The sequence below is a fragment of the Accipiter gentilis genome, chromosome 6 (genome assembly GCF_929443795.1).
Source record: "Accipiter gentilis chromosome 6, bAccGen1.1, whole genome shotgun sequence".
NCBI lineage: Eukaryota > Metazoa > Chordata > Aves > Accipitriformes > Accipitridae > Astur > Astur gentilis.
The window spans coordinates 42,051,494-42,065,295 of record NC_064885.1 but is presented as its reverse complement, the minus strand read 5'-3'; positions in this window follow the sequence as shown (position 1 = coordinate 42,065,295).

Sequence of the window (13,802 nt, the reverse complement as noted above, 5' to 3'; positions counted from 1 at the left end):
AGGGGAGGGGAGGGGAAAAGAGAGGGCAAGCCTCGCTTTGGGCCGGCCGGCCTCGCCCGCCGATTGGTCGCGGTGCCTCAGCCCGGGGGCCAATAAGGCAGAAGGGAGGGGGAGGGGGAGGGAGGTGCCGCGGGGACGTGACGCGGGTGGTGACGGCGCGCGCACGCGGGCGGGCTGGTTGGGTGGGGGGAGGGGGGCCCTTCGAGGTGTTTCGGCCGGTCCCCTCAGCAGCCGCCGCCATTTTGGGTGGCGGGTTTGGTTTGTTTGTGGGGGTTTTTTTTCCGGGCCGGGAGGAGGAGCGGCCGTGCCCGCCTTATGCCCGCCGTTTTGTCAGGCGAAACGAAAGACGACAACGACCTGTCCTTCGCCCCACTCGACTTTGCGTTCGCTCCCCTCAGGGGACCGGAGGCATCGCCTCACCCCGCGCTGCTGTAATGCCAGCTTAAAAAAAGAAAATAACAACAACAAAATAAAGGGGGTTTTTTTTGGTTTTTTTTTAAAATAAAACTGTTCCACTTGCGGCCGCAGGAAAGGGGTGCCCGGCTCCCCGAGCCACCTGAGGGGAGAAGAGAGGGGCGGCAGCCCAGCAGCACACCGGTGCTCAGCACTGTCATGCCTGTGAAGTTTTCACTAAAGTACTTGGTAAAGACTCAGCAGAAGGAGCCACTGCAGCTGTTGCGTTTGGCACGGTCCAGATTTTACTCCAAACCACTTTTCTTTACTAGACTTTGGCCCTAAGCACAGCTGATTCTGGAAAGAAAATGGAAGTAGGGCACAGGATACAGCAGCAGGTATTTTGGCAGCCTCTTTGGAGACCACGAGTAAACTTTCCTCAAGAATTAACATCTATACACAGGTGTGTGTGCAGGATTCCACTGTAGCAGGCAATGTGCTCATTTATGCTGCACAGCAGCTGTGGACCAAGTTCGCAAGCAAGGCTTGGTGAGAATATTTCTGATAGGGATGGTCAGTATTGGGAGCAACATTATTTTTCAGTAGGATCAGATTTTGTGGATCTTTGTAGTTTCTTAGCATCGTGAAAAGAGGCCGTATTGGCTTATTTGGGCCCAAAATACATTGCTGTCATCTTTTGGACTCTGCAATTTCAGAATTTTTTACAGGCCAATGTCCTACCAGTTTGATGATGGCACTCAGCTTTAGTGGCGGTGGATTTTGGCCAGTCGTAACTGCTGTAACTCATTGTCAGGTGATGTAGGTGGACACTGTTACCAAACTAATTACGAGCTTTCACCACATAGGCTTCTCACGTTTGAGTATAGTCATCAGTGTTACCTATGTTTGTAAACTCCCTTCTGGGACTTAAAGTTTCCTTCCAGGGTGCTTTATAGCAAGCAACGTTACCTATGTGTTACGCAAACTGTGGTGAGCTGCAAAAAGTCATTCCTGAATTTGCATTGACATACCAGCAAAGGTAATGATGCCATGAAAATTGCATACATGTGCTTCATTTGAATATAGACCGAGACATTTTGTTTACACCAAATCCTGTGGTTATCAGAGTATGTCCCTGTCTTCATTCAAGTAAATCCTAACTATAAAAAATTATTTATCGGGAACTCACATCTGATAAGCTATTGCCTCTTGACTGTGACTCTTCAGAAATACAAAAGATATCTCCCACTTCCATAGCTTTTCTGTCACGCAGATGATCAGGCTGCAGGTTTCTGGAAAGGTAGAAAGATCAACAATTGCCAGGAAAACAAAGTGGTTTATTTACAAAATATCCAGTGTTTTTGCTTCTCAGAGCTCACTGGGTAATGCCTGTGACGTTTGGGACTCAGCTTTAACTTATGAGGAAAAATATGCTCAGAGTAATACCTGTTCCTTCCAGTCTTCCAGAATATTAGAAAAAAAAGCTGCTATCCAAACTGTTTAAGCTAACCTGGATAATTTTTATGGAAATGAGGTAAAGAGTATTGAGAGAAATAGATAGATACACTTTCAGAGCAGAGAGGATGGTAAATTTTTTCCTACTTCTATAACTCGATCCAGAAAGTAGTACCTCTGCATATAACTAGAAGCACTCACTGAAATGTATACTTCCCTGATCCTGCATGTAGTTTGTACTCACTGTTAATGATTGGAAAACTAAGTCAGGGGTTGTGAGGATTCCTCTCTGTTAAGTCCTCCATGTTGGTAGAGCTCATTTCATCAGCGGCCTTATGATTTTCCATGATGCTTGTTGAGAAAAGTAAAATCTAAGATGGGAGATGGCAGTCTCCCAGGTGTGTAAACTAAGTCACCCAGAGACTTACGACTATCGGAAAAGAGAACTTGATTTAGTTCTTTGTGAGAGCACAAAGATGGTGATCTTTCGGACTACGAGCTACTGTGTGTTTTATCTCTGGGAGATTTCTCAGGGGATGAGGCTTCTTTCTAGCTAGAAAGGGTTCTTGTCAAGACTGAAAGTGACAGAAGTCTGAGTCGCCACAGCCACATCTGTTGCGTAAATGTAGTGGCAATGTCACAGCAATACGAGTAGGGTAAATTAGTCAGGGTTAATTAGTCCTGATGGTATTCCATATAGGCATAGCTACTTGCCTACCAATATGTAAGACATTTTGTTCAAAGCTGGTGTAGGTACAGCAAACCTTTCACATTGCAGTCTGGATATACAAAAAAGGCATTTTCTTGACAGGGCTATTTACGTTTTAAAAAATACTGCAGTTTGTCCATTTGACAATGGTTTAGAAGACTACATAGAGAAAAAGAAAAAAAAAAAAAGCGTCTCTGTAGCTAGTGCTCTTATTTATTTTGGTTGGTATCACAGCACAGCTGCCTTAAGAAAACAGGATATTATGAAAGTACAACCATCCCAACACCATACACATTTCAAAATGAATGTATTTCAAATTGATGCTGTCATTTCAGAAGGAAGCCTTTAGTAAAGAAACAAGAAAAATATTAAAATATGTAAAAAGTAGAAATGTGTGAAGTCTGGGAGACAAGAAATTCTATTATTTAATTTTGAATCAGTTGAATAGAATTGACAGGTAGTTTCTCATTGCTTTTAGCTTTTGCACTTACTGTTTAAGGAAATGATCAGCAGGTAAAATATTTTGCATTACCAAATTGGAAATATCTTATGTTTGCTATGGCTTTTGTCACATTGAGTTTATTTTATAACCCTGTATTTACGTCTGAATGGTTTGAATTAACTGAAGTAAAAATCCTTACTTTTGATTTAATTTTCAGGCATATTTTAACACTGCTTCCTTTTGTGATTAAAGATTGTGTTGTATGTTTCACAGGGACGTGCAAAATCCTTTGTATTTTTTATTCTCTGTCATCTTAGAAATTGCCCTAGCTGAACACACCTATTGTCATCACGTAGTTGATATGATGGAAATAGTATTATACTGGCAACCATGCTCTAATTGTTTTTGCTGAACCACAGCTTTTTACATAATAAGGATATGAAATCCAGAAAGAGATACCTAAAAATAACAAAAGTTTAACTAATAACTACTGCAAAAGACGTGAAAATTCAGGACGCAGCACTATGAATCTGTTATTCCGACTGGCTCATCTAGTTGTACATTTAAAGTTCAGCTCCTTCTGAGGAAAATATGAACTGATTGGAGGAAATATGAGAATTTTAACAAATAAAATTGCCTTGCAATTTTATCTGAAAATATAAAGTATTGAAAAGTTACTAGTACATAATGGCATATGTCATTGGTCTCAAAGTTAAATATATTTTACAGATCTATCAATAATGTGCTGGTTTGTTGTAGTGTCACTTCCTTTGAGGAGTAATTTTAGTGTTCCTGAGAAACATTTTTGCAGAATGAATTCCAAAATTTTGTGGGCCCCAAAAGGTTTCTTTGTGAATCAGTCTCTTAAAGCACAACTGAGGCTCTGTCTCAGCAGAACGTAGTTATTAATAATGAAATTGGACTCTAGTGCATTGGTACTAGCGTGTTACATTCCTGACCATGTCTTGAGATTATAACTAGTCAGGCTATGAAGGTAAAAAATACACGGTGTCTAAGACCCACCCCAGAAGTTTATGAAAGGAAAGAAAAAACGTTTTGCTCCATCACTGCTCATTTCATAGCTACCTTTCCCATGTCTTTGCTAACCCAAACGTATGCATGCTCATCCCACCTCTACCACCTCCCACCGTCGCCATGCTTACCTCTGACTGATTACGTAGCCTGTGGTTTGGGAAAAATGGGATTGGAAAGCCAGCGCATTCTCTAGCGAGCAGAACTGACTCAATGCCCTAACTAGTAACAATGACCTTTTAATGAAGTCATCCCTGTGTTGACCTTCCCTCTGTGTTCTTGCCAAAAGATTGACAGAGACAAGGGACTGAGCCATAATCGTTATTTTATGAGTAACCATTCGAAAATAACAGACAATCACCTCGAAGAATCTTCCTTCAAATTCAGACCTGTCTTAATATCACATTGGTGCATCATCAGATCTAACATACCATTCTGGCATGCATAGTTTTCTTACTGTGTACCTTCATATGAAATACAAGAATATGCTTCGTTCTTACTAAATTATGTACGTTTGGAGGAAGACTATCTTTCAGTGGTCTTTGATCTGTCTTTTTGGTCTGGTATCATCTGAAGAATAATTTATAGTGTGACTTCAGTGAAGACATAATCAGAGATTAATCAAGTGCATTTTGTTTAACTGTAGTCTAATTAATCTGTTTAGCTCTCAGAGGAACAATTACCATGTTATTTTTGTATTGGTTTGATTTTACCTCAGATCTGCGGTGCAAATCTCCCAGCACTCAGAAGGCCAGTTTTGAAGAATAGACCAGTTCCCTTCTGAATTCTTGATCTCGTGGCACTGGGCTGTCTTTAAAAAAAAACACAACAAACAAACGGATATTTTGATTCCAAATTAGTTTCTCCCAGAAGGATATGTGTTGGCTAAATGTAGGTGCCTACAACATAATAAATTATGTATATAATGCAAATTCTCTTGGTATGATAATGTTCAAACTTCACGTGATACTATATTACAAAGCTCTATATCTTTTTATGTTTTTTCATATTTCTCAGATTGGAAAATAATAGAAATGCAAATATAAAGATGTGAATTAGGTTCTGCTCACCTTCCGATCCTTCAAGCAATAACAGGAAAGATACCGAGAGCTGCCTTAACCTCTCATTAAGGAGTGGTTCTACATTATTTGCTCCTGGCACCTGAACATAAAGTTAGAGTAGCTTGAGGTTGGTTATAATTTGTGTAGGATTTGAGCTGTCTGGCGATGTATAGGTGCTAGAAAGGAGATACCATTTGGCAAGGAGGGATTTTTCTCCACTATAGAAGTTTCCAGTTGATGCAAGGAGCCAATTTTGTCACTTTTCAAAGTTTCTGACACAGAGGATATGCTGTGTGGGCTTTGTGCTCAGTCATATGAAAATTCTGGCTTGCCAAGCAGCTACATCATAGAGAGGCCATTCTGATTTCAGAGATCATTTGGACCTCTGAAAAAAGAAAAAAAAAAAAACAAAAAAGAAAAAAGGCAGAATATGTATGTTTGAAATGGCTTTTAGCTACTGTTGTCCCTTCCATATATGTATACACAGCCAGATAGATTTATGTTACAAATAGTTTATATTTACAAACAGGTAACATGTTTATAATTTGTGAACTTTGCACTTGATTATGCAGTTAGAAAATGTGTAATTATCAAGTTATCTTGAAAGTCTCTTTCAAGTAATAAACTGATCTGAAATGTTTTACTAATATTTTTTGCCCTAAACATACATTCAGGTAAAATAAGTTACTGCAGATGGCTTTTCATAGCAAGTAAACCTATCTCCCTAGTATAAGAAACAAAATATTATGTAAAGCTGAGAAGATTTGTGTTGCACATAGAAAAATTCTCATTAATCCTGGGGCTTATAAAAATAGAGTAGCTAGTATTAACAAAAAAGTATACCACTAGACTGCTGGTAGGTTGTTTTATGATAATCTTTCATCTGGTATGCAAACACAGCTATTTGTTTTCATTTTACACAGAGCGTCTCCAAGTCTGGAATCCAACTGTTACTTGGTGGACATTGAAACAGCCATATCAAATAATACCTAAACTTAAACTGGGGTCAGCTGTGAATATTGCACCAGGTGAAAAAGACATAAAAAACTACCACACAAATAATAAATATACAAAATTGAGCTTCGCAGAATAGGGGCTATTTTTTAAAAGGGACATTATTACAAAAAGTAACCTATGGAAGATTGAACAGGACCAATCCAAGTAAAGCACCATGGTTTTCTCAGGCTCCGTTAAGCAGCTCCAGTTTTTTGCATCGTTTTCAGTTTTCCCTGGAGTGCTCTGCTGTAGCTCCTTAGCATGAAAAGCCTTTTCTAGAAAGAGCTAGAGGTGCTGACAGAGTTTTTCTGCTGAAAGAGCGGACAGGTGGAGGCATAACGATCCCAGAGGCAAGTCAGCACAGAACCCTTAGCAGGAGCCAGCGCAAACCCCACACCACGCGGCAAGAGGTCGTGAGCAGCAGATGCCGCGCTTGCAGTTCAGACTTCCCCCGTTGAAGTAACAACCACAAGCTGCTTTCAGGGGACATAACTCAAAGACATACTTTTGCAAAAGACAGCACATTTTTTAAGGTTAGATTTAGGAGAAAATTTGATTTCTACTCTCTGAACACTATTTTTGCATTTAGTCTTCTCTTATGTCACTGTGACAGAATAATTTTTTCAGATGTGCCATTAAGCAGCTACTACCTCTAGGATGTCACCTTTTAGTACAGTGCTTGATTTTGCCTGAGCCTCTATATTCTCTTCTGCTGTTTTCTACTCTACCCATTTGAACTACTTGAGCCAGACTGTAATTTTTTCTCTCTCAGAAAATGTTCACACAAAGTTGAAATCCCTTCCTGAGCAATTGCTTTGTTAGCTGATTCTTAATTAGTTGCTCAAGTATGCTTTGCCCCAGTTGTATGCCATTTTGTAATAAAAGGCTGTACACTGAGTATCTGCAGCATCCACAACAAATCCTGCTACCACTGCTGACATTTCCTTTACTCTTTCTGTTGTCTAGAGGCATGTGAAAACAGCAGTATGATGGACCATGCATTGATGATACATCTGGCATGGATGCACATCATCTGTTTTGAGCTAGAAAGACGTATTAATACTGAATGAATTATTAACTCTTAAATTATATCCAGCCTTCTGCCCCGCTTCCCTCCTCACTTAAAAAAAAAAAAAAAAGATATGCAATCATTTCAGCTAATTTTTCAACTTGTTTTTCAAATTGTTAACCTAACCTATTGGTTTAAAGTTGTTTTTTGATTAAAGTTGGCTGAAGTCCTTTAGATGACAGTAGGAAAAAAAAAGATTTGGAACACAAATGCTTAAACAGCTCTCCTACCTTTTGGCTACATTCACTCTCTCACTCAGGGGTCATTCTGTTGTGCAGTGGGACGCTTCTGTTGTATTCAAAAGCTGTAGAGTTCCTGTGCATGTGTCCCCTTTATTTTTCTGTGTCAATTTAGAACTACCAATTATACTATATTTTAGCTTTTTGTATTTAGGAAAAAAAAAAAGTATTTATACTTAGAAAAAAATGCTCTTTAGTTGGAGTGGTACTTAAAAACTCACTTTCTAGCATCACAGTTTCTCAGAGTAATGATCTGCACAGAACTGAAAAAGAAAATCAGCCTAAAATATCCTAAAATGTCCAAAACGTAGTAGGATTCAATGCCTTTCCATTTATAACACTTTAATCATGTTGTACAAGACACTAAAATTACTGAGAGATGTTCTTGATCTTGGTTTCAGTGCCGGCCCATATCAGATGTTAATGAAGCCAAAGGCCTGTTGATGTCACTAGGCCAATTTAGTTTTAGTGCTCTCACTCATTTAACACTGTCCCTTGCCGGGCTTGCTTTCCTGTGCTTACTTACAGCCTGAGTATTACAGATACCTTGAGGATCTCCTCCCACAAGGCCTGTTTGAATGTGAAACACCACATAATGGCCACTTTTTTCTAGTTAAAGGCACTAGGTATTTTTTTCATTTTTTTGGAAGCTACTGTGTGATTAGTTATAAGATAATGCACAATATTCTGTTTCTTCAAAAGGAGAGACTGCAAAACAGATCCCCAGATGGTGCAAATTAAAAGTAGTTCCTCTGGCTTCAGTGGCCGTTTGCTGATTCACATCAGCTGAACATCTGCTCCTGCTATTAGAAAATAAACTTAGGGCTCCCACATGACTGCAAACACTAAGCAGGAGGCAGTCCTGTTAAAATTTATGATCACAGGTTCAAAGCTATCTCTGAAACAGTACATGAGCCTACTTCTGATGTCAGTTACTCTGTTTTAATATAACTTTTTATTTAATACAAGCTTTGATTTGGGGATTGCTTTTAATTTACATTGGTGATGTTTTCTACACTTCAGCCTCTGTATGTTCAGTTTTTAATGCACTAGGTCAGACCTTTTGCAGACAAATTTGTAGATCGTGAAATGACCATTACCAAAAACGTTTCTTGGTACCGGAGCTGGAGTTGATCACAAAAGCCATCACCTGCAAATAGCCCAAGAGCAGGAATAAATCATGAATCAGCAGATTGTGGAGCTGCGCTTTCCTGCCTTTGTCATAGCTGCTCTACCTTTCAAACAGAACAATTTCCTAATAAAGGCAAGGGAAGAAAATTTCATTTGAGATAAAAAGTGAGGAAATGGTTAGTGAAATGAACTGTGTCAGTGTTCCCTGAAAGATTCAGGGATATATTGTTTCCATGCTAAAAAAAAATGCCTTCTTAAGAAGTCTCTAGAACAAAGTCATCCTCTGGTAGCACTGCTGATGGTAAGACAGTGACAGAAAACTTCTGTTGCAGCTGCTTGTTTTAGGAGAGTTCCATAATGTTTCTAGAAGGAAAGGAAAACTTAGTATCTGCTGGCAGGCATGGGAACTCGGATATTCTGGATTCTGTTCCACTTGACTGTCTGCAGAAGGGGAAGTCATTTGCCCTTATATCCTTAGTTCCTCAGGTTTTCAAGTGGAAGGATGATCCTCAGAGCTATATTTTAAAAACTAATATATACAATATTCTTAGATAATTAAATGCTAGTATGAAGTGTTAGGTAATATGTGTTTCACATTGTATACAGAAACACTAATAGGATCACAAAGCTAGAGACATTTACGGGAGCATCTGAAATATAAGCTATCTTATTTCTGGCTGTTAACACTGCCAGTAAGCAGAATTTAGCATATAAAATGGCATCAAATCCAAGATGCATCTTTTATGCAACAAAAATGTAAATGTCCAGATGCAGATTGCTATTGTCAATACTGTGTTTCAGGCTAATTTTGCAAGGAAACTAGAATACATAACTGAATAAGGAATTTCGAAAGGATGAAGGCTTGATATTGAGCAGAGACGTGAAAATACCCTAAGTATGCATATCTCTTTGTTACACTGTAATAAAGAAAATGAGTACTTTTGAGCAGCAGCACTAACGAGGCCCATTCTCATAAGGATTTCTGACTGAGCTCTCCTTGATTTTCTGATGTCTGATAAAGAGCAATATTTCTGTTTCAGCTTTTCTTTTGAGGGGAAATAATGGCCACATAATTTTCCTGAAATATATAGCATTTTAGTAGCTTCAGGAACTCTATGCCTCTGTCAGATGACCTAGATCAACCATTTCTTTTAACGTTCATTACTTCTTTTTATATTAAAATCTCCTTTTAGTTATGAACTGATGTTCAGGGCTCTTATAAATCACTACCAACTTAATGTGGAAAAAAAAAGCCAAACCACTTCAATGGCAATTCCAGTTTAGGAACACATAATTATAATTGAATAAACTATGGAGTAACTTTTGTCCTTTTTGCGTTGTGATAGTCTGAGCCCGTGAGACAGATATGATGGGATTTTGTAGTGTTCCTGCAGGAGAATAACGCTGCCAGCAAGGAGAAGGGAGCGGGGCATGGGTGCAACTGTTGAGGAGTGAAGTCAGACTGGGAGAACGGCAGTCTGGCTATCCTGGATGCTGTAATGACCGACAGAGTATTTTTTGAAGTCTAATACATTTGAGTGGATGTGAGTAACACAACACTCACCTGCAACCTAGGAAATAGAAAACTGATATAAAGCTGGCTTGCGTTCCCATCTGTTGCACAGAAGATTTTGAGACAGACCTACCTGCCTAAAGATTTACTCTTGAGACATAGCTGATAGTGTACATTTCACTCTAATGGTAAAAATCGCTTTTTGGTAAAAACAAAAAGCAAAAGGACAGAGAGAAAGAGGGAGAAGGAAAAACTCTCCCTGTGGCCAGTCTGGAAGAGAAGCAAGGGGGTCCCTGGACACGCTGCCCTCCCTGGGCTCCTCTCCAGTGCAGCACACGGTCCCCCATAGTAAGCTTCCCATAGTAATGAGCTAGTTTTCATTTGGATCCACTCAACCTGCTATTGATTGTTCCTGCTTATGATGCTGTTAGTGCTGACTGGAGCACACTTTAATCAAGAGCATGTGTCGCACACTAACGGGTTGTTAAGCTTTGGACATCTATATTACTGGGTTATGCTTACTGAATGTTGAAATTACTATTGTCTGTTTGTTTTTTTCCCCTAGTGTAAACCAAAGGCTACAACCAAGAAGTAGGAAAAGGAGGGAAAGAACGGGTGATTCCCACGCTGGTGGCAATTGCTTCCATTGAGAACCTACCATAACAGCTGTTCACAACTTGTAGGTGCACCGCCATGAGCGAGATGGCACAAGGATTCTCTTGCTGGGAAGGTAAGTTTGGCTACTGTCAGAGGGGGAGCAGGTCAGGATGAGTGCCGTTACAGAATTAATCCTGAAGTTACTAATGTGAAATAGTACCCCGGACCACTGACTTAACAGTCAAGTATTATACAAATATTATACCAAGTTTTTTCCAGAGTTATGTTCAATTCTCATTAACTTCAGAAGATGTCTCAAGTAAATGTCAGGCTTGTTATTTTGTTAACCATGGCTCATTATTCATCTTAGGCTACCCATGATATGAAAATCACTATTCCTTCTATAGAGCAGATTGCAGAAGGGATTCCCATGAGATATAAACACAGTTTTTAATCCTCTCAGCATTTATATGCTGTAAATAAATCAGAACCCTGTGAAGGAAGTATGAAAAACTTAATACAATTTGTTGTATATTTGAATTACATTGCTAACATACTTAATGGGGTTTTAATTACAGTTAGTGAGGCTGGTAGTACCAAGACCTCCAAAGCAGAAGAAAAAACATACAGAGGGAGGTCTTGTGGTACTGATGTAAATAGTCACATACGGAGGGTCTCCCTGTTGCAGAGGCAGTTCTGGCAGCTTGGCACTGTTGTTCCTCCTCTTTTTGTCTCTGGTGGTACAGTCAACCCAGTGGGTTGGAAATGCTGCAAAAGGAGGAGGTGATCCAAAAAAAGAAAAAGTTGAGGTCAGAGGCTGTACTGCTGTGGTACCTTCTTCACAGTGAGGTATTTCTTCAGTGTGTGATACTGTTAGTATTTATTAGCTAAACAATTTTAGCAGAGGAGCTACAAGTACTCATTTAACTATCCCTCATCTAGAAAATTTTTGTCTTTTTTTAAATCAAAAACTGAAGTACAAATGAACAGAATAATAAGAATTAAGCTTTCATCAGAGAAATCTGTCAAATATTTTTTTCAAAATAATTTATCTTCAGAGAACTCTTCTGATAGTTTTTAAAAAACATTTAATTCCATAGAGGTTCAAGTTGAATTGGAATATTTACTTTTTAAGTGACTCAAACCAGCATTTTTTTTGACCAGATAAATACAACGTTGAAGTAAAAGCATTTCTTTTTTTTGACACACTTCTTTGAAGAAACAGCAGTTTGGACATCGCTCACTGTTACGAAATTCCTGTTCCACTGTCCTAGTTTCGGCTGGGATAGAGTTAATTTTTTTTCTAGTAGCTGGTATAGTGTTATGTCTTGGATTCAGTATGAGAAGAATGTTGATAACACACTGATGTTTTCAGTTGTTGCTGAGTAATGTTTATACTAAGCCAAATATTTTTCAGCTTCTCATGCCCAGCCAGCAAGAAGGCTGGAGGGGCACAAGAAGTTGGGAGGGGACACAGACAGGACAGCTGACCCAAACTGGCCAAAGTGGTATTCCATACCATGCGACGTCATGGCCAGTATATAAACCAAGGGGGAGTTGGCCTGGAGGGATCGCTGCTCGGGAACTAACTGGGCATTGGTCAGCAAGTGGTGAGCAATTGTGCATCACTTGGTTTGTGTATTCCAATCCTTTTATTATTATTGTCATTTTATTATTGTTATTATTATTGTTATTAGTTTCTTCCTTTCTGTTCTATTAAACTGTTCTTATCTCAACCCACAAGTTTTACCTTTTTCTTTCCGATTCTCTCCCCCATCCCACTGGGTAGGGGGCAGTGAGGGAGCGGCTGCATGGTGTTTAGTTGTTGGCTGGGGTTAAACCACAACATCCACAAAATACTGCACTTTTGAAACATCCATCTTAATGTGGAATGAAAACAAATGTGGATTTTACCTAAAGTACAGAAATTTTAATTTAACAAATTGTTACTGTCAGGTTTTTGAATACTTAATATCTGAAAATAAGTCCCATCAATGCTGTAATTACCTGGTTTTTGTTTGAAAAAGTGATGTACAAGATTTTTAGCTCTGTGGTTTAAACCTCTCAGAATAGAGAGTTCTCAAGCTCATGTTGTCACCATTTGAATTTACAATCAGATAGTTTCATTTTTATTAACTGCAGTATGTCTTATACACCACAAGATGTCTCAGTGCGGAAATGCTAAATTTTATACAAGTGTTTTTGTAATATTAGTCAATTGAGGTAAAGATTTTCTAGTATTTGGCTTGGGTTTTCCTTAATCTCTGACAGGGGCTTTTTAGTAGCACATGAGGAAGAAAAGTATATACAAATTTACCCATTAGCACAGGCAATAAATTATTATTTTAAATGGTCAATGAACCAAATGAGTCATTGGAAAATCTTAATCTTCAAAAAGGAAAGGCTCAATGTATAGCCCTTAGGAAGCATGTGATAGCTAAGAAGTATGAATGTCTTCCTATGTAGGTTAAATGGAAGAGCTATTTGAAACTACTCTATTTAATTTCCACAACATTTGATTTTAATAGGACATTATATATTTTTAATTATTGATAATCAGGATTAATATTGTTTAGAGTTGCTATAAGGAGCCAGTTATTTGCATAATATTTGCTCTAAGGTTACATTATCTTTGGGGCCTTATGTTAGTAAAATCTGTAAAATAGTTGCCTTTAGTATGTAATATATGTTCAGAGAGAATACACGTGAAGTTACATATGTGAGCACAAGTAGGAATGCTTGCCTACATTAAATGTTTATTTTAAAATACGAGAAGTCTTCTTAACATACTATTATCACAAGAAGGGAATTGTTGTGGTTTAACCCCAGCCAGCAACTAAGCACCACACAGCTGCTCTATCACTCCCCCCTCCTCAGCTGGGCAGGGGAGAGAAAATAAAACAAAAGGCTCATGGGTCAAGATAAGGACAGGGAGAGATCACTCAACCAATTACTGTCATGGGCAAAACAGACTCGACTTGGGGAAAATCAACTTAATTTATTGCCAATCAAATCAGAGTAGGGTAATGTTCTTCCTGAGCTGTTCCAGCGTGGGTCCCTCTCCCGGGCTGCAGTCCTTCAGGCACAGCCTGCTCCAGCGTGGGTCCCCCGCGGGGTCACAAGTCCTGCCAGAAAACCTGCTCCAGCGCGGGCTCCTCTCTCCAC